The following is a 19,723-nucleotide window of genomic DNA, read 5'->3' on the forward strand; positions in this document are numbered from 1 at the left end:
CGGGGGACGGGGGATGGGGCACTGGGGGGACGGGGGCACCGGGGGACGGGTGGACTGGGAGAGGGTGGATGGGGGTACGGGGGAACAGGGGGATCAGGGGACGGGGGGAACAGGGGACGGGGGGGACCGGAATAGGGGGGATGGTGGAACGTGGGGACGGGGGACCCGGGAGACGGGGGACAGGAAGACGGGGAACCGGGGGAACGGAGACAGGGGTGACGGGGAGACGGGGGTACCGGGGGACGGGGGTACTGCGTGGGGCTGCACTGACATCAGCTGTTACCGCTTGGCCTTCAGCTGTTGCCAGTTGGCCATTGGACACCGGCAGAGCTGCGGTGGCCAAGCTAGGAAGCGCGGATGGTGGACTGCAAATTGCAGAGGGGCGCGGACTGCAGTGGGCCGGCTTGGTGGGTCTGTTGGTTGGCAGAGAATCGGCCAGCAGGTGGGGGATCGGGCGGCTCCGGCTTGCCGTGTCTCCAAGCCAGCCGCCCGTGAGACATGGTGCTATGAGCCCCCTATCCGTGGCTCTGTGGGTGTTCCTTCTTGGCCTCGCCAAATCCTGCGTTCTTGTGCGGGCAGAGGGACTAGAGTCCCCGCAGGACAGGGACAGACAGACAGAACGGGAGGAGGAGTAAGAGGGAGCGAGATGGAAATATACACGTATATGTACGTGTATGTGTCTAGACATAGAGAGAGACATGGACAGAGACAGAGAAAGAGGGGGCTGGCACGCGGGGAGAGAGCTCCTGAGCCAGAGCCAGAACCCAACAGGCACGTCACAGAGCCAGACAGACATGGGGTGGGGGAGGGTGGGAGGGACGCACATTCGGGCACACGGACTGGGACAGACGCTCTGAGGCTGTGTTGAAGTGGTGGCTTCTCCACCGGAGTGTGGTCGTGCCCGGGGCTGGGCTCCGCCAAGGAGGCATTGCCCTGGCGTTGGCAGTCACCATTGAAGCCCCCGGGGCGGGCCGCCAGGGTCTCCGGAGGGCCAGTGGGCTCTGAGCCCCGCCCAGGGACCCGCCCGCGGGAGGAGAGTGGCAGCCCCCAGGCACCCTGGTTGTGAGGATTGTGTGCCTGCGTGCCTGCTCTTCCCTTGTGGCGGTCTCCCCTGGAGTCGATGGCGCGTGGTGTGTTGGGGTGCTGCTCCCGCCGTCCCCTGGTTTGTCCCGGCTCTTTGTGCCCTTTGTGTCGGGGACACCGTGGCCGGCGGGAAGGGAGGGCTCCTGGCTCTTGTGGGAGACGGGAGGGGACGCGCGGGGGTGTGGGGAGAGGTGCCTGCCCGCGGAGACAGAAGACTCCGGTGGGGCGGGGCGGGTGGGCGTCCCGTTTGCCCGAGGACACGCCGAATCTGTGTCTCGGGGCCCAGGGGCAGGCGCAGGGATGGGCGTCCCCTGGGCTCGGGCCGAGGTGCAAAGGACCGGCACGTCCTGGGATGGAGAGAGCCTGGTGGAAGCCTGCGCCGGCAGGCAGCCCTGGGCTTGGGCGTTGGGGGTTGCGGCGGCGGCAGGGTCGGGGAGCGAGAGGGAGCCCTGCGATGGCGGTGGCGGCGGCGGCGACCTAGACGCGGCTGGCTGCTGCAGGCTGACGGCCTGCCTCGGCGAAGAGCACTAAGAAGAGGGAGAGGGGGGGAGCCCTGGCCGACAGGCCTGGTGTGCGGCCGGGGATGCGAGCTTGTAGTGCTGGGCGGCTGTCCCTCCTCTGGCCAGGGGGACCTTCGGCTGGCTGGGCGGCTGCAGGGGTTGCAGAGGGGCAAGGGGCGGCAGGGATTCGGAGGGAGGCACGCCGGGGCGGCGGCGCAAAAGGAGAGGCGAGCAAAAGCCTACAGGTATTCCCAGGCGGTCTCCCATGCAAGTACTAACCAGGCCCCTCCCTGCTTAGCTCCCGAGATCAGAGGAGATCGGGTGCGTTCAGGGTGGTATGGCCGTAGACGCTGGGACCCGGCTCCCGCGCCCCAAGAGCCTGCTCCCGGCCTGTCTCGTGAGCGCCCGCCATGCAGATGAGCCGCTCCGGTGGCGAGCATCGACCCGCGGGCCGGCTCTGCCAGCACCGCGTCCCCCCCAGTCCGGCTCCCCGCCTCTTCCTAATGCCCCTGGCGTGGGCGGCGGGCTACTCCTGGCCGACAGCGAGGCCCCTTCGCGCCACCCGGGGCTCCATGGGACACTGCCACTTCCCTGATGGTGCCAGAAGTCGTGGAACTCTGGCATCCTGGGACTCCCCGCACCCAGACCGGCATACAACCCGCCCCCCTACCGCCACCAGGTTTACCCCCAACCGCAGCCCCAAGGCTGGTGGAGGCCTGCACCAGCAGGCAACCCTGGGCCTGGGAGTTGTGGGAGGACCCCGCGGCGGCGGCGGGGGCGGCTGCGGCGGCGGCGGCGGCGGCGGCGGCGGAGGCAGGGGAGGGTGGCGAGGTAGGCGATGGCAACCGCGTGGATGGCGCCAGGGCGGCGATGGCGGCGGCGACAATGGGGGCTTTGACGGTGGGCGCTGGGACACGGGGGCCGATGGCGGCGGCGGTGGCGGCGGGGGCTGGGGAGGGCGTGAGGGCGGTTCTGGCGGCGGAGGCCAGGAGAGCAGAGGCGGGAGACTGAGCGAGTATGGCATTGGTGGTGGCGGGGGCTGGGGCGGGGGCGGGGAAGATGGCGGTGCTGGAGGCGGGGAGAGCAGAGGAGGGAATTGAGGGAGTGCGGCAATGGCGGCAGCGGGGGCGGGGGAGGGCGTGAGGGCGGTGCTGGCGGCGGAGGCCGGGAGAGCAGAGGCGGGAGACTGAGGGAGTATGGCGATGGTGGATGCGGGGGTCTGGGGCGGGGGCGGGGGAGATGGCGGTGCTGGAGGCGGGGAGAGCGGAGGAGGGAATTGAGGGAGTACGGATATGGCGGCGGCGGGGGCGGGGGTGGGGGAGAGGGCAGCACTGGTGGCGGAGATGGGGAGCGCGGTGCTGGCGGCCGAGGTGGGGAGAGCACAGGAGGGAGTTTGAGGGAGTTTGGCGGTGGCGGCGGCGGGGGCGGGGACAGGGGCGGGGGCGAGGGCAGCGCTGGCGGGGGGGGGGGGGGGGTGGGGAGCCCGGTGGTGGCGGTGGCTTTGGCGCAGGCGGCGGTGGCGGCGACCGCGCGTCGGCGAAGGATTCGCGATGACGGCCTGCGGGACCGAAGAGGACTGAGAGGAGGGTGTGGGGGGGGAGCCCTGGCCCACGGGCCTGGTGTGCGGCCGGGGCTGCCAGCTTGTTGTGCCGGGCGGCTGACCCTCTGCTGGTCAGGGGGACCTGCGGCTGGCTGGGAGGCTGCAGAGGGGCAAGGGGCGGCAGGGGTTCGGAGGGAGCCACGCCGGAGCGGCGATGCAAAAGGAGACGCTAGCAAAAGCCAACAGGTATTCCCAGGCGGTCTCCCATCCAAGTACTAACCAGGACAGACCCTGCTTCGCTTCCGAGATCAGACGAGATCTGCTGCGTTCAGGGTGGTATGGCCTTAGGCACTGGGACCCGGCTCCCGGCACTCCAAGAGCCTGCTCCCGACTTGCCTCCTGAGCGCACGCGCCATGCTGCTGGGCCGCTCGGGTGGCGAGCATGTCTGCCCGAGTGCCTCCCGCCCGCTCCCCGCCTCCTCCGGTCGCCGCTGGTGTGGGCGACGGGCTACTCCTGGCCCGCAGCGAGGCCCCTTCGCGCCCCCCAGTGGCTCCACAGGCCTCTGTCACTTCCCTGACTGTGACATATGTCTGGGCGCCCTGGCATCCTGGGACTCCCCACGCCCGGAATGGCTTTTACCACGCCCCCCTACCCCAACCCCTCTCATCCCCCCCCCAGCCCCACAACCGCACACCCCCCTTGCTGCTGTGCTGTCCCCACCACTCAGGGCCACCGAGGGGGTCGCAGGGTCCTCTCAGTCCCCTCCACCCTAGGGACGTGCAACCCAGGCCCTGGCCCTGGCCGGCCCCACCCACTGGCCCAAAGCCAGGGAGAGCCACCCGCGACCAGGGGGCAGCACCTCCAGACTGCCGCCACCCTTCGTCACACAGCCTTCTGTCTGGGCCCTCGCCCCTCATCAGCGACCGGCGTCCCGCCCGATCACTGGTCACTTCACTGGCTACACATCACCTCTCCTGACCCAGGGTGTTGAGAGAGAGGATGAGAGAAGGCCAGAGACGGAGCAAGAGGTAGGCGGAGAGAGACAGACGGGGACTGTGGGGACAGACTTGCAGAGAGCACTTTCCAGGCTCTGGGCCTCGCGTGGAGGGGTGCTGCGTGGGGGCTGCACGGACATCAGCTGTTACCGCTTGGCCATCAGCTGTTGCCAGTTGGCCATTGGCCACTGGCAGAGCTGCGGTGGCCAAGCTAGGAAGCGCGGATGGTGGACTGCAAATTGCAGAGGGGCGCGGACTGCAGTGGGCCGGCTTGGTGGGTCTGTTGGTTGGCAGAGAATCGGCCGGCAGGTTGGGGATCGGGCGGCTCCGGCTTGCCGTGTCTCCAAGCCAGCTGCCCGTGAGACATGGTGCTATGAGCCCCCTATCCGTGGCTCTGTTGGTGTTCCTTCTTGGCCTCGCCAAATCCTGGGTTCTTGTGCGGGCAGAGGGACTAGAGTCCCCGCAGGACACGGACCGACAGACAGAACGGGGGGACAGGGGGACCGGGGGACGGGAGGACCGGGGGACAGGGGACCGGGAGACGGGTGTAAGGGGGGGGACAGGGAGAACGGTGGGACGGTAGGAACCCGGGGCGGGGGTACCGGGGGACGGGGTACCAGGAGATGGGGGAAGGGGGGCAAGGGGACAGGGAGACCGTTGGAACTGGGAGAACCGGGGGACGGGGGGTCTGGGAGATGGGGGCATGTGGGACGGGGGGAAGGGGTGACCGGAAGATGGGGGGACGGGAGTACGAGAGGGCCGGGGGGACGGGGGGACTGGGGGATGGGGGGACAAGGGGACCGGGGGACCGGGGGGACAGGGGGACTGGGTACTGGGAGACAGTGGGACCAGGGGACGGGGGGACCGGGAGATGGGGGGACACGGTACCAGGGGAAAGGGAGACCGGGGAATTGGGGGACAGGGAGACTGGGGGACTGGGGGATTGGGGGAATGAGAGGACGGTGGGACTGGCGGACGGTGGGACGGAGGGACCAGGAGACCGGTGGATGGAGGGACAGGAGTACGAGGGTACTGGGGGACGAGGGACATGGGGAGGGGGGGACCGGGAAACGGGGGAACGGGGGACCGTGAGACGGGGGGACCGGGAGATGGGGGACCTGGGGCCGGGGGGACGGGGTGACGGGGGGACCAGGAGACAGAGGGACAGGGGGACTGGAGGGTCGGGGGGACCGGGGGACGGGGGGACCGGGGGACGGGGGGACCGGGGCAACGGAGACGGGGGGGACCGGGGGAACGGCGGATGGGGGGACCAGGGGACCCGCGGACCGGGGGACCGGAGGTTGGGGGGACCGGGGGATAGGGGACCGGGCGACGGGGTGACCAGGGGCATGAATGGACTGGGGGGACGGGGGTACCAGTGGACCGGGAGATGGGGGGACCGGGGGACCGGGGACCGGGGGACGGGGGGACCGGGGGTTGGGGGACTGGGGGATGAGGGGACCGGGAGATGGGTGTAAGGGGGGGGACAGGGAGAACGGTGGGACTGTAGGAACCCGGGGCGGGGGTACCGGGGGACGGGGTACCAAGAGATGGGGGAAGGGGGGCAGGGGGACAGGGAGACCGTTGGAACTGGGAGAACCGGGGGACGGGGGATCTGGGAGACGGGGGCATGTGGGACGGGAGGAAGGGGTGACCGGAAGATGGGGGGACGGGAGTACGAGAGGGCCGGGGGGACGGGGGGACTGGGGGATGGGGGGACAAGGGGACCGGGGGACCGGGGGGACAGGGGGACTGGGTACTGGGAGACAGTGGGACCAGGGGACGGGGGGACCGGGAGATGGGGGGACACGGTACCAGGGGAAAGGGAGACCGGGGAATTGGGGGACAGGGAGACTGGGGGACTGGGGGATTGGGGGAATGAGAGGACGGTGGGACTGGCGGACGGTGGGACGGAGGGACCAGGAGACCGGTGGATGGAGGGACAGGAGTACGAGGGTACTGGGGGACGAGGGACATGGGGAGGGGGGGACCGGGAAACGGGGGAACGGGGGACCGTGAGATGGGGGGACCGGGAGATGGGGGACCTGGGGCCGGGGTGACGGGGTGACGGGGGGACCGGGAGACAGAGGGACAGGGGGACTGGAGGGTCGGGGGGACCGGGGGACGGGGGGACCGGGGGACGGGGGGACCGGGGCAACGCAGACGGGGGGGACCGGGGGAACGGCGGATGGGGGGACCAGGGGACCCGCGGACCGGGGGACCGGAGGTTGGGGGGACCGGGGGATAGGGGACCGGGCGACGGGGTGACCAGGGGCATGAATGGACTGGGGGGACGGGGGTACCAGTGGACCGGGAGATGGGGGGACCGGGGGACCGGGGACCGGGGGACGGGGGGACCGGGGGACCGGGGGTTGGGGGACTGGGGGATGAGGGGACCGGGAGATCGGGTACCGGGGAACGGGGCGACTAGGAGACGGGGGACCGCGAGACGGGGGACCGGGGACGGGGTGACCGGGAGATGGGACACCGGGAGACGGGAGACTGTGGGACGGGAGGACCGGAAGACGGGGCGAACGGAGAACTGGGGGATCGGTAGACGGGGGCCAGGGCGATGGGGGAACCGGGGGACTGGGGGACCGGGGGACCAGGGACCGGGGGTTGGGGGTCCAGGGGATGAGGGGACCGGGAGACGGGGGACCTGGGGACCGGGCGACCGGGAGACGGGGGACCGGGAGACGGGGGGATGGGTGTGCGGCCGGACCGGGAGACAGAGGGACAGGGAGATGGGGGGACCGGGGGACCGGGGGAAGGGGGTAACACTGGACGGAGGACCGTGGGACCGGAAGACCGGGCGACCGGGAGACAGGGGACCGGGAGACTGGGGACCGGGAGACGGGGCGACCGGGGAACGGGGGGACCGGTAGAAGGGCGCCTGGGCGCCGGGGGAACCGGGGGACCGGGGGACCAGGAGGCGACGGGGGACCGGGGAACGGGAGACCGGGGGTATGGGGGGACGGGGGGACCAGGCGAAGGAGGGACAGGGGGACGGGGAGACGTTGGGACTGGGGGACCGGGGGACAGGTGGACCGCGAGACGGAGGACCGGGAGACGGGGGAACGGGGGTCGGGGGACCCGGGGAGGGGGGGACCGGGAGACGAGGGAATGGGGGACGGGTGGACCAGGGGCGTGGGGGGACTGGGGGGACGGGGGAGCGGGGGACGGGGGATGGGGCACTGGGGGGACCGGGGCACCGGGGGACGGGTGGACTGGGAGAGGGTGGATAGGGGTACGGGGGAACAGGGGGATCAGGGGACGGGGGGAACAGGGGACGGGGGGGACCGGAATAGGGGGGATGGTGGAACGTGGGGACGGGGGACCCGGGAGACGGGGGACAGGAAGGCGGGGAACCGGGGGAACGGAGACAGGGGTGACGGGGAGACGGGGGTACCGGGGGACGGGGGTACTGCGTGGGGCTACACTGACATCAGCTGTTACCGCTTGGCCTTCAGCTGTTGCCAGTTGGCCATTGGACACCGGCAGAGCTGCGGTGGCCAAGCTAGGAAGCGCGGATGGTGGACTGCAAATTGCAGAGGGGCGCGGACTGCAGTGGGCCGGCTTGGTGGGTCTGTTGGTTGGCAGAGAATCGGCCAGCAGGTGGGGGATCGGGCGGCTCCGGCTTGCCGTGTCTCCAAGCCAGCCGCCCGTGAGACATGGTGCTATGAGCCCCCTATCCGTGGCTCTGTTGGTGTTCCTTCTTGGCCTCGCCAAATCCTGCGTTCTTGTGCGGGCAGAGGGACTAGAGTCCCCGCAGGACAGGGACAGACAGACAGAACGGGAGGAGGAGTAAGAGGGAGCGAGATGGAAATATACACGTATATGTACGTGTATGTGTCTAGACATACAGAGAGACATGGACAGAGACAGAGAAAGAGGGGGCAGGCACGCGGGGAGAGAGCTCCTGAGCCAGAGCCAGAACCCAACAGGCACGTCACAGAGCCAGACAGACATGGGGTGGGGGAGGGTGGGAGGGACGCACATTCGGGCACACGGACTGGGACAGACGCACTGAGGCTGTGTTGAAGTGGTGGCTTCTCCACCGGAGTGTGGTCGTGCCCGGGGCTGGGCTCCGCCAAGGAGGCATTGCCCTGGCGTTGGCAGTCACCATTGAAGCCCCCGGGGCGGGCCGCCAGGGTCTCCGGAGGGCCAGTGGGCTCTGAGCCCCGCCCAGGGACCCGCCCGCGGGAGGAGAGTGGCAGCCCCCAGGCACCCTGGTTGTGAGGATTGTGTGCCTGCGTGCCTGCTCTTCCCTTGTGGCGGTCTCCCCTGGAGTCGATGGCGCGTGGTGTGTTGGGGTGCTGCTCCCGCCGTCCCCTGGTTTGTCCCGGCTCTTTGTGCCCTTTGTGTCGGGGACACCGTGGCCGGCGGGAAGGGAGGGCTCCTGGCTCTTGTGGGAGACGGGAGGGGACGCGCGGGGGTGTGGGGAGAGGTGCCTGCCCGCGGAGACAGAAGACTCCGGTGGGGCGGGGCGGGTGGGCGTCCCGTTTGCCCGAGGACACGCCGATCCTGTGTCTCGGGGCCCAGGGGCAGGCGCAGGGATGGGCGTCCCCTGGGCTCGGGCCGAGGTGCAAAGGACCGGCACGTCCTGGGATGGAGAGAGCCTGGTGGAAGCCTGCGCCGGCAGGCAGCCCTGGGCTTGGGCGTTGGGGGTTGCGGCGGCGGCAGGGTCGGGGAGCGAGAGGGAGCCCTGCGATGGCGGTGGCGGCGGCGGCGACCTAGACGCGGCTGGCTGCTGCAGGCTGACGGCCTGCCTCGGCGAAGAGCACTAAGAAGAGGGAGAGGGGGGGAGCCCTGGCCGACAGGCCTGGTGTGCGGCCGGGGATGCGAGCTTGTAGTGCTGGGCGGCTGTCCCTCCTCTGGCCAGGGGGACCTTCGGCTGGCTGGGCGGCTGCAGGGGTTGCAGAGGGGCAAGGGGCGGCAGGGATTCGGAGGGAGGCACGCCGGGGCGGCGGCGCAAAAGGAGAGGCGAGCAAAAGCCTACAGGTATTCCCAGGCGGTCTCCCATGCAAGTACTAACCAGGCCCCTCCCTGCTTAGCTCCCGAGATCAGAGGAGATCGGGCGCGTTCAGGGTGGTATGGCCGTAGACGCTGGGACCCGGCTCCCGCGCCCCAAGAGCCTGCTCCCGGCCTGTCTCGTGAGCGCCCGCCATGCAGATGAGCCGCTCCGGTGGCGAGCATCGACCCGCGGGCCGGCTCTGCCAGCACCGCGTCCCCCCCAGTCCGGCTCCCCGCCTCTTCCTAATGCCCCTGGCGTGGGCGGCGGGCTACTCCTGGCCGACAGCGAGGCCCCTTCGCGCCACCCGGGGCTCCATGGGACACTGCCACTTCCCTGATGGTGCCAGAAGTCGTGGAACTCTGGCATCCTGGGACTCCCCGCACCCAGACCGGCATACAACCCGCCCCCCTACCGCCACCAGGTTTACCCCCAACCGCAGCCCCAAGGCTGGTGGAGGCCTGCACCAGCAGGCAACCCTGGGCCTGGGAGTTGTGGGAGGACCCCGCGGCGGCGGCGGGGGCGGCTGCGGCGGCGGCGGCGGCGGCGGCGGAGGCAGGGGAGGGTGGCGAGGTAGGCGATGGCAACCGCGTGGATGGCGCCAGGGCGGCGATGGCGGCGGCGACAATGGGGGCTTTGACGGTGGGCGCTGGGACACGGGGGCCGATGGCGGCGGCGGTGGCGGCGGGGGCTGGGGAGGGCGTGAGGGCGGTTCTGGCGGCGGAGGCCAGGAGAGCAGAGGCGGGAGACTGAGCGAGTATGGCATTGGTGGTGGCGGGGGCTGGGGCGGGGGCGGGGAAGATGGCGGTGCTGGAGGCGGGGAGAGCAGAGGAGGGAATTGAGGGAGTGCGGCAATGGCGGCAGCGGGGGCGGGGGAGGGCGTGAGGGCGGTGCTGGCGGCGGAGGCCGGGAGAGCAGAGGCGGGAGACTGAGGGAGTATGGCGATGGTGGATGCGGGGGTCTGGGGCGGGGGCGGGGGAGATGGCGGTGCTGGAGGCGGGGAGAGCGGAGGAGGGAATTGAGGGAGTACGGATATGGCGGCGGCGGGGGCGGGGGTGGGGGAGAGGGCAGCACTGGTGGCGGAGATGGGGAGCGCGGTGCTGGCGGCCGAGGTGGGGAGAGCACAGGAGGGAGTTTGAGGGAGTTTGGCGGTGGCGGCGGCGGGGGCGGGGACAGGGGCGGAGGCGAGGGCAGCGCTGGCGGGGGGGGGGGGGGGGGTGGGGAGCCCGGTGGTGGCGGTGGCTTTGGCGCAGGCGGCGGTGGCGGCGACCGCGCGTCGGCGAAGGATTCGCGATGACGGCCTGCGGGACCGAAGAGGACTGAGAGGAGGGTGTGGGGGGGGAGCCCTGGCCCACGGGCCTGGTGTGCGGCCGGGGCTGCCAGCTTGTAGTGCCGGGCGGCTGACCCTCTGCTGGTCAGGGGGACCTGCGGCTGGCTGGGAGGCTGCAGAGGGGCAAGGGGCGGCAGGGGTTCGGAGGGAGCCACGCCGGAGCGGCGATGCAAAAGGAGACGCTAGCAAAAGCCAACAGGTATTCCCAGGCGGTCTCCCATCCAAGTACTAACCAGGACAGACCCTGCTTCGCTTCCGAGATCAGACGAGATCTGCTGCGTTCAGGGTGGTATGGCCTTAGGCACTGGGACCCGGCTCCCGGCACTCCAAGAGCCTGCTCCCGACTTGCCTCCTGAGCGCACGCGCCATGCTGCTGGGCCGCTCGGGTGGCGAGCATGTCTGCCCGAGTGCCTCCCGCCCGCTCCCCGCCTCCTCCGATCGCCGCTGGTGTGGGCGACGGGCTACTCCTGGCCCGCAGCGAGGCCCCTTCGCGCCCCCCAGTGGCTCCACAGGCCTCTGTCACTTCCCTGACTGTGACATATGTCTGGGCGCCCTGGCATCCTGGGACTCCCCACGCCCGGAATGGCTTTTACCACGCCCCCCTACCCCAACCCCTCTCATCCCCCCCCAGCCCCACAACCGCACACCCCCCTTGCTGCTGTGCTGTCCCCACCACTCAGGGCCACCGAGGGGGTCGCAGGGTCCTCTCAGTCCCCTCCACCCTAGGGACGTGCAACCCAGGCCCTGGCCCTGGCCGGCCCCACCCACTGGCCCAAAGCCAGGGAGAGCCACCCGCGACCAGGGGGCAGCACCTCCAGACTGCCGCCACCCTTCGTCACACAGCCTTCTGTCTGGGCCCTCGCCCCTCATCAGCGACCGGCGTCCCGCCCGATCACTGGTCACTTCACTGGCTACACATCACCTCTCCTGACCCAGGGTGTTGAGAGAGAGGATGAGAGAAGGCCAGAGACGGAGCAAGAGGTAGGCGGAGAGAGACAGACGGGGACTGTGGGGACAGACTTGCAGAGAGCACTTTCCAGGCTCTGGGCCTCGCGTGGAGGGGTGCTGCGTGGGGGCTGCACGGACATCAGCTGTTACCGCTTGGCCATCAGCTGTTGCCAGTTGGCCATTGGCCACTGGCAGAGCTGCGGTGGCCAAGCTAGGAAGCGCGGATGGTGGACTGCAAATTGCAGAGGGGCGCGGACTGCAGTGGGCCGGCTTGGTGGGTCTGTTGGTTGGCAGAGAATCGGCCGGCAGGTTGGGGATCGGGCGGCTCCGGCTTGCCGTGTCTCCAAGCCAGCTGCCCGTGAGACATGGTGCTATGAGCCCCCTATCCGTGGCTCTGTTGGTGTTCCTTCTTGGCCTCGCCAAATCCTGGGTTCTTGTGCGGGCAGAGGGACTAGAGTCCCCGCAGGACAGGGACCGACAGACAGAACGGGGGGACAGGGGGACCGGGGGACGGGAGGACCGGGGGACAGGGGACCGGGAGACGGTTGTAAGGGGTGGGACAGGGAGAACGGTGGGACTGTAGGAACCCGGGGCGGGGGTACCGGGGGACGGGGTACCAGGAGATGGGGGAAGGGGGGCAGGGGGACAGGGAGACCGTTGGAACTGGGAGAACCGGGGGACGGGGGGTCTGGGAGACGGGGGCATGTGGGACGGGGGGAAGGGGTGACCGGAAGATGGGGGGACGGGAGTACGAGAGGGCCGGGGGGACGGGGGGACTGGGGGATGGGGGGACAAGGGGACCGGGGGACCGGGGGGACAGGGGGACTGGGTACTGGGAGACAGTGGGACCAGGGGACGGGGGGACCGGGAGATGGGGGGACACGGTACCAGGGGAAAGGGAGACCGGGGAATTGGGGGACAGGGAGACTGGGGGATTGGGGGAATGAGAGGACGGTGGGACTGGCGGACGGTGGGACGGAGGGACCAGGAGACCGGTGGATGGAGGGACAGGAGTACGAGGGTACTGGGGGACGAGGGACATGGGGAGGGGGGGACCGGGAAACGGGGGAACGGGGGACCGTGAGACGGGGGGACCGGGAGATGGGGGACCTGGGGCCGGGGGGACGGGGTGACGGGGGGACCGGGAGACAGAGGGACAGGGGGACTGGAGGGTCGGGGGGACCGGGGGACGGGGGGACCGGGGGACGGGGGGACCGGGGCAACGGAGACGGGGGGGACCGGGGGAACGGCGGATGGGGGGACCAGGGGACCCGCGGACCGGGGGACCGGAGGTTGGGGGGACCGGGGGATAGGGGACCGGGCGACGGGGTGACCAGGGGCATGAATGGACTGGGGGGACGGGGGTACCAGTGGACCGGGAGATGGGGGGACCGGGGGACCGGGGACCGGGGGACGGGGCGACTAGGAGACGGGGGACCGCGAGACGGGGGACCGGGGACGGGGTGACCGGGAGATGGGACACCGGGAGACGGGAGACTGTGGGACGGGAGGACCGGAAGACGGGGCGAACGGAGAACTGGGGGATCGGTAGACGGGGGCCAGGGCGATGGGGGAACCGGGGGACTGGGGGACCGGGGGACCAGGGACCGGGGGTTGGGGGTCCAGGGGATGAGGGGACCGGGAGACGGGGGACCTGGGGATCGGGCGACCGGGAGACGGGGGACCGGGAGAGGGGGGGATGGGTGTGCGGCCGGACCGGGAGACAGAGGGACAGGGAGATGGGGGGACCGGGGGACCGGGGGAAGGGGGTAACACTGCACGGAGGACCGGGAGACGGGGGAACGGGGGTCGGGGGACCCGGGGAGGGGGGGACCGGGAGACGAGGGAATGGGGGACGGGTGGACCAGGGGCGTGGGGGGACTGGGGGGACGGGGGAGCGGGGGACGGGGGATGGGGCACTGGGGGGACGGGGGCACCGGGGGACGGGTGGACTGGGAGAGGGTGGATGGGGGTACGGGGGAACAGGGGGATCAGGGGACGGGGGGAACAGGGGACGGGGGGGACCGGAATAGGGGGGATGGTGGAACGTGGGGACGGGGGACCCGGGAGACGGGGGACAGGAAGACGGGGAACCGGGGGAACGGAGACAGGGGTGACGGGGAGACGGGGGTACCGGGGGACGGGGGTACTGCGTGGGGCTGCACTGACATCAGCTGTTACCGCTTGGCCTTCAGCTGTTGCCAGTTGGCCATTGGACACCGGCAGAGCTGCGGTGGCCAAGCTAGGAAGCGCGGATGGTGGACTGCAAATTGCAGAGGGGCGCGGACTGCAGTGGGCCGGCTTGGTGGGTCTGTTGGTTGGCAGAGAATCGGCCAGCAGGTGGGGGATCGGGCGGCTCCGGCTTGCCGTGTCTCCAAGCCAGCCGCCCGTGAGACATGGTGCTATGAGCCCCCTATCCGTGGCTCTGTGGGTGTTCCTTCTTGGCCTCGCCAAATCCTGCGTTCTTGTGCGGGCAGAGGGACTAGAGTCCCCGCAGGACAGGGACAGACAGACAGAACGGGAGGAGGAGTAAGAGGGAGCGAGATGGAAATATACACGTATATGTACGTGTATGTGTCTAGACATACAGAGAGACATGGACAGAGACAGAGAAAGAGGGGGCAGGCACGCGGGGAGAGAGCTCCTGAGCCAGAGCCAGAACCCAACAGGCACGTCACAGAGCCAGACAGACATGGGGTGGGGGAGGGTGGGAGGGACGCACATTCGGGCACACGGACTGGGACAGACGCACTGAGGCTGTGTTGAAGTGGTGGCTTCTCCACCGGAGTGTGGTCGTGCCCGGGGCTGGGCTCCGCCAAGGAGGCATTGCCCTGGCGTTGGCAGTCACCATTGAAGCCCCCGGGGCGGGCCGCCAGGGTCTCCGGAGGGCCAGTGGGCTCTGAGCCCCGCCCAGGGACCCGCCCGCGGGAGGAGAGTGGCAGCCCCCAGGCACCCTGGTTGTGAGGATTGTGTGCCTGCGTGCCTGCTCTTCCCTTGTGGCGGTCTCCCCTGGAGTCGATGGCGCGTGGTGTGTTGGGGTGCTGCTCCCGCCGTCCCCTGGTTTGTCCCGGCTCTTTGTGCCCTTTGTGTCGGGGACACCGTGGCCGGCGGGAAGGGAGGGCTCCTGGCTCTTGTGGGAGACGGGAGGGGACGCGCGGGGGTGTGGGGAGAGGTGCCTGCCCGCGGAGACAGAAGACTCCGGTGGGGCGGGGCGGGTGGGCGTCCCGTTTGCCCGAGGACACGCCGATCCTGTGTCTCGGGGCCCAGGGGCAGGCGCAGGGATGGGCGTCCCCTGGGCTCGGGCCGAGGTGCAAAGGACCGGCACGTCCTGGGATGGAGAGAGCCTGGTGGAAGCCTGCGCCGGCAGGCAGCCCTGGGCTTGGGCGTTGGGGGTTGCGGCGGCGGCAGGGTCGGGGAGCGAGAGGGAGCCCTGCGATGGCGGTGGCGGCGGCGGCGACCTAGACGCGGCTGGCTGCTGCAGGCTGACGGCCTGCCTCGGCGAAGAGCACTAAGAAGAGGGAGAGGGGGGGAGCCCTGGCCGACAGGCCTGGTGTGCGGCCGGGGATGCGAGCTTGTAGTGCTGGGCGGCTGTCCCTCCTCTGGCCAGGGGGACCTTCGGCTGGCTGGGCGGCTGCAGGGGTTGCAGAGGGGCAAGGGGCGGCAGGGATTCGGAGGGAGGCACGCCGGGGCGGCGGCGCAAAAGGAGAGGCGAGCAAAAGCCTACAGGTATTCCCAGGCGGTCTCCCATGCAAGTACTAACCAGGCCCCTCCCTGCTTAGCTCCCGAGATCAGAGGAGATCGGGCGCGTTCAGGGTGGTATGGCCGTAGACGCTGGGACCCGGCTCCCGCGCCCCAAGAGCCTGCTCCCGGCCTGTCTCGTGAGCGCCCGCCATGCAGATGAGCCGCTCCGGTGGCGAGCATCGACCCGCGGGCCGGCTCTGCCAGCACCGCGTCCCCCCCCAGTCCGGCTCCCCGCCTCTTCCTAATGCCCCTGGCGTGGGCGGCGGGCTACTCCTGGCCGACAGCGAGGCCCCTTCGCGCCACCCGGGGCTCCATGGGACACTGCCACTTCCCTGATGGTGCCAGAAGTCGTGGAACTCTGGCATCCTGGGACTCCCCGCACCCAGACCGGCATACAACCCGCCCCCCTACCGCCACCAGGTTTACCCCCAACCGCAGCCCCAAGGCTGGTGGAGGCCTGCACCAGCAGGCAACCCTGGGCCTGGGAGTTGTGGGAGGACCCCGCGGCGGCGGCGGGGGCGGCTGCGGCGGCGGCGGCGGCGGCGGCGGCGGAGGCAGGGGAGGGTGGCGAGGTAGGCGATGGCAACCGCGTGGATGGCGCCAGGGCGGCGATGGCGGCGGCGACAATGGGGGCTTTGACGGTGGGCGCTGGGACACGGGGGCCGATGGCGGCGGCGGTGGCGGCGGGGGCTGGGGAGGGCGTGAGGGCGGTGCTGGCGGCGGAGGCCGGGAGAACAGAGGCGGGAGACTGAGCGAGTATGGCATTGGTGGTGGCGGGGGCTGGGGCGGGGGCGGGGAAGATGGCGGTGCTGGAGGCGGGGAGAGCAGAGGAGGGAATTGAGGGAGTGCGGCAATGGCGGCAGCGGGGGCGGGGGAGGGCGTGAGGGCGGTGCTGGCGGCGGAGGCCAGGAGAGCAGAGGCGGGAGACTGAGGGAGTATGGCGATGGTGGATGCGGGGGTCTGAGGCGGGGGCGGGGGAGATGGCGGTGCTGGAGGCGGGGAGAGCGGAGGAGGGAATTAAGGGAGTACGGATATGGCGGCGGCAGGGTCGGGGGTGGGGGAGAGGGCAGCACTGGTGGCGGAGATGGGGAGCGCGGTGCTGGCGGCCGAGGTGGGGAGAGCACAGGAGGGAGTTTGAGGGAGTTTGGCGGTGGCGGCGGCGGGGGCGGGGACAGGGGCGGGGGCGAGGGCAGCGCTGGCGGGGGGGGGTGGGGGGGGTGGGGAGCCCGGTGGTGGCGGTGGCTTTGGCGCAGGCGGCGGTGGCGGCGACCGCGCGTCGGCGAAGGATTCGCGATGACGGCCTGCGGGACCGAAGAGGACTGAGAGGAGGGTGTGGGGGGGGAGCCCTGGCCCACGGGCCTGGTGTGCGGCCGGGGCTGCCAGCTTGTAGTGCCGGGCGGCTGACCCTCTGCTGGTCAGGGGGACCTGCGGCTGGCTGGGAGGCTGCAGAGGGGCAAGGGGCGGCAGGGGTTCGGAGGGAGCCACGCCGGAGCGGCGATGCAAAAGGAGACGCTAGCAAAAGCCAACAGGTATTCCCAGGCGGTCTCCCATCCAAGTACTAACCAGGACAGACCCTGCTTCGCTTCCGAGATCAGACGAGATCTGCTGCGTTCAGGGTGGTATGGCCTTAGGCACTGGGACCCGGCTCCCGGCACTCCAAGAGCCTGCTCCCGACTTGCCTCCTGAGCGCACGCGCCATGCTGCTGGGCCGCTCGGGTGGCGAGCATGTCTGCCCGAGTGCCTCCCGCCCGCTCCCCGCCTCCTCCGGTCGCCGCTGGTGTGGGCGACGGGCTACTCCTGGCCCGCAGCGAGGCCCCTTCGCGCCCCCCAGTGGCTCCACAGGCCTCTGTCACTTCCCTGACTGTGACATATGTCTGGGCGCCCTGGCATCCTGGGACTCCCCACGCCCGGAATGGCTTTTACCACGCCCCCCTACCCCAACCCCTCTCATCCCCCCCCCAGCCCCACAACCGCACACCCCCCTTGCTGCTGTGCTGTCCCCACCACTCAGGGCCACCGAGGGGGTCGCAGGGTCCTCTCAGTCCCCTCCACCCTAGGGACGTGCAACCCAGGCCCTGGCCCTGGCCGGCCCCACCCACTGGCCCAAAGCCAGGGAGAGCCACCCGCGACCAGGGGGCAGCACCTCCAGACTGCCGCCACCCTTCGTCACACAGCCTTCTGTCTGGGCCCTCGCCCCTCATCAGCGACCGGCGTCCCGCCCGATCACTGGTCACTTCACTGGCTACACATCACCTCTCCTGACCCAGGGTGTTGAGAGAGAGGATGAGAGAAGGCCAGAGACGGAGCAAGAGGTAGGCGGAGAGAGACAGACGGGGACTGTGGGGACAGACTTGCAGAGAGCACTTTCCAGGCTCTGGGCCTCGCGTGGAGGGGTGCTGCGTGGGGGCTGCACGGACATCAGCTGTTACCGCTTGGCCATCAGCTGTTGCCAGTTGGCCATTGGCCACTGGCAGAGCTGCGGTGGCCAAGCTAGGAAGCGCGGATGGTGGACTGCAAATTGCAGAGGGGCGCGGACTGCAGTGGGCCGGCTTGGTGGGTCTGTTGGTTGGCAGAGAATCGGCCGGCAGGTTGGGGATCGGGCGGCTCCGGCTTGCCGTGTCTCCAAGCCAGCTGCCCGTGAGACATGGTGCTATGAGCCCCCTATCCGTGGCTCTGTTGGTGTTCCTTCTTGGCCTCGCCAAATCCTGGGTTCTTGTGCGGGCAGAGGGACTAGAGTCCCCGCAGGACACGGACCGACAGACAGAACGGGGGGACAGGGGGACCGGGGGACGGGAGGACCGGGGGACAGGGGACCGGGAGACGGGTGTAAGGGGGGGGACAGGGAGAACGGTGGGACGGTAGGAACCCGGGGCGGGGGTACCGGGGGACGGGGTACCAGGAGATGGGGGAAGGGGGGCAAGGGGACAGGGAGACCGTTGGAACTGGGAGAACCGGGGGACGGGGGGTCTGGGAGATGGGGGCATGTGGGACGGGGGGAAGGGGTGACCGGAAGATGGGGGGACGGGAGTACGAGAGGGCCGGGGGGACGGGGGGACTGGGGGATGGGGGGACAAGGGGACCGGGGGACCGGGGGGACAGGGGGACTGGGTACTGGGAGACAGTGGGACCAGGGGACGGGGGGACCGGGAGATGGGGGGACACGGTACCAGGGGAAAGGGAGACCGGGGAATTGGGGGACAGGGAGACTGGGGGACTGGGGGATTGGGGGAATGAGAGGACGGTGGGACTGGCGGACGGTGGGACGGAGGGACCAGGAGACCGGTGGATGGAGGGACAGGAGTACGAGGGTACTGGGGGACGAGGGACATGGGGAGGGGGGGACCGGGAAACGGGGGAACGGGGGACCGTGAGACGGGGGGACCGGGAGATGGGGGACCTGGGGCCGGGGGGACGGGGTGACGGGGGGACCAGGAGACAGAGGGACAGGGGGACTGGAGGGTCGGGGGGACCGGGGGACGGGGGGACCGGGGGACGGGGGGACCGGGGCAACGGAGACGGGGGGGACCGGGGGAACGGCGGATGGGGGGACCAGGGGACCCGCGGACCGGGGGACCGGAGGTTGGGGGGACCGGGGGATAGGGGACCGGGCGACGGGGTGACCAGGGGCATGAATGGACTGGGGGGACGGGGGTACCAGTGGACCGGGAGATGGGGGGACCGGGGGACCGGGGACCGGGGGACGGGGGGACCGGGGGTTGGGGGACTGGGGGATGAGGGGACCGGGAGATGGGTGTAAGGGGGGGGACAGGGAGAACGGTGGGACTGTAGGAACCCGGGGCGGGGGTACCGGGGGACGGGGTACCAAGAGAAGGGGGAAGGGGGGCAGGGGGACAGGGAGACCGTTGGAACTGGGAGAACCGGGGGACGGGGGATCTGGGAGACGGGGGCATGTGGGACGGGAGGAAGGGGTGACCGGAAGATGGGGGGACGGGAGTACGAGAGGGCCGGGGGGACGGGGGGACTGGGGGATGGGGGGACAAGGGGACCGGGGGACCGGGGGGACAGGGGGACTGGGTACTGGGAGACAGTGGGACCAGGGGACGGGGGGACCGGGAGATGGGGGGACACGGTACCAGGGGAAAGGGAGACCGGGGAATTGGGGGACAGGGAGACTGGGGGACTGGGGGATTGGGGGAATGAGAGGACGGTGGGACTGGCGGACGGTGGGACGGAGGGACCAGGAGACCGGTGGATGGAGGGACAGGAGTACGAGGGTACTGGGGGACGAGGGACATGGGGAGGGGGGGACCGGGAAACGGGGGAACGGGGGACCGTGAGATGGGGGGACCGGGAGATGGGGGACCTGGGGCCGGGGTGACGGGGTGACGGGGGGACCGGGAGACAGAGGGACAGGGGGACTGGAGGGTCGGGGGGACCGGGGGACGGGGGGACCGGGGGACGGGGGGACCGGGGCAACGCAGACGGGGGGGACCGGGGGAACGGCGGATGGGGGGACCAGGGGACCCGCGGACCGGGGGACCGGAGGTTGGGGGGACCGGGGGATAGGGGACCGGGCGACGGGGTGACCAGGGGCATGAATGGACTGGGGGGAC

General features: G+C 70.8%; 6 pseudogenes; all 6 read right to left on the reverse strand.

Moving 5' to 3' along the window:
- Nucleotides 1-1,812: 1,812 nt before the first annotated feature.
- Nucleotides 1,813-1,932, reverse strand: LOC148756145 (5S ribosomal RNA; annotated as a pseudogene).
- A 1,421-nt stretch (nt 1,933-3,353) lies between these two features.
- Nucleotides 3,354-3,473, reverse strand: LOC148756146 (5S ribosomal RNA; annotated as a pseudogene).
- A 5,631-nt stretch (nt 3,474-9,104) lies between these two features.
- Nucleotides 9,105-9,224, reverse strand: LOC148756147 (5S ribosomal RNA; annotated as a pseudogene).
- A 1,419-nt stretch (nt 9,225-10,643) lies between these two features.
- LOC148756148 (5S ribosomal RNA) lies at nt 10,644-10,763 on the reverse strand (annotated as a pseudogene).
- Nucleotides 10,764-15,118: 4,355 nt separating this feature from the next.
- LOC148756149 (5S ribosomal RNA) lies at nt 15,119-15,238 on the reverse strand (annotated as a pseudogene).
- A 1,424-nt stretch (nt 15,239-16,662) lies between these two features.
- LOC148756150 (5S ribosomal RNA) lies at nt 16,663-16,782 on the reverse strand (annotated as a pseudogene).
- Nucleotides 16,783-19,723: the final 2,941 nt, after the last annotated feature.

The sequence above is a fragment of the Rhinolophus sinicus genome, chromosome 12 (assembly GCF_057876585.1).
Source record: "Rhinolophus sinicus isolate RSI-liver-muscle chromosome 12, RSI-T2T, whole genome shotgun sequence".
Taxonomy (NCBI): Eukaryota; Metazoa; Chordata; class Mammalia; order Chiroptera; family Rhinolophidae; genus Rhinolophus; species Rhinolophus sinicus.